Genomic DNA, 1,161 nt, shown 5'->3' with positions numbered 1-1,161 from the left:
TTCACCCAGTCTCTTTCTCTCTCTACCACTCACGCTCTAACTCTCTCCCTCCCTCTCCCTCCCTCTCTCTCTTTTTCTCTTTCTACCTTCTACGTGAATTTCATTAACTCAATCCTTCCCGTTAATAGGCGTAAAATCTAGCATGAGTGATCTCATATTCGTGGGGCATTTTAAACCCCCTTGAACCTGCAATTGAACCCTCAAACTCAGAACTGTGAGGCCCACACGCTAACCTTTCCCCACTTGACCGCCTATATTCATCTTGTCCCCCCAATTTTAACATTTGAATATGACTTAAAGGAATGACAAAATTCTCATTAATTATATGATAAAAGGATTAAAAATAATTTAAAAAAAAAAACACAAACATGAGAAAACATTGAGCGTGTCTAATAAATGAAAAAGGTTCATTTAGTCTTTAAATAGGTTTTTGGGTTTATTTTGAAATCCTGAGGCGGGGAAAAGACTCAGATTGTGTTAACAAAACTTAAGATACTTTTGACAAAATTTGGAGTTCTTGCAGGGAACAGTTTTTATTCGATTCACCGTTAAATTTGTATTTACACAAGTTCACCTCTATTAATATCTTACAGTAGCATCTTCCTTGCTCTATGATATCTGGCATTTTAGCGCCCCACAGCGTGAAAAGATATGAACTGCAAATTCAACAAAATAATTCAAATATATAAATACTTAAAATGTACTTCAGAAATAGCTTTAGACAATATTACCAAAACTAGGACAGGGATTTCTGTTAAATAACACATTATAATAATAAAATAATTCATTTTAAAATGTATTTTGAAGCTTAATAATGAATATAGTACATAGATAATTATTATTTGACATTTTTTTCCCCTGGTAAATAATACTAAAAAAAAAACGATTCAGTTGTTTAAGGGTAAACATTTTATCATGAATAGGTAGTTGGATTTTGGATTTTTAAAATTGAAATAGGTGGATTGTTTTGTTTGTTGCTATTTTGACCTCTGACCTCTTGGTTTACCTAGCCAGCTGAATAATCAGTGACCTCGGTGACTTGTGTTGCATTCAGCCAATCGATGGATGCGATGCTGGCACACTTGCGCACGAGGCTAAAGCTAAATCAGGCAACGTGGATGCAATAGGTGGACACCCCCCCCCCAACCCCCACCCCCCACC

Source organism: Stigmatopora nigra, chromosome 19 (assembly GCF_051989575.1).
Source record: "Stigmatopora nigra isolate UIUO_SnigA chromosome 19, RoL_Snig_1.1, whole genome shotgun sequence".
In the NCBI taxonomy this organism is placed as follows: Eukaryota; Metazoa; Chordata; class Actinopteri; order Syngnathiformes; family Syngnathidae; genus Stigmatopora; species Stigmatopora nigra.
The sequence above is the reverse complement of the archived record's forward strand: the minus strand, read 5'-3'. Positions refer to the sequence as shown.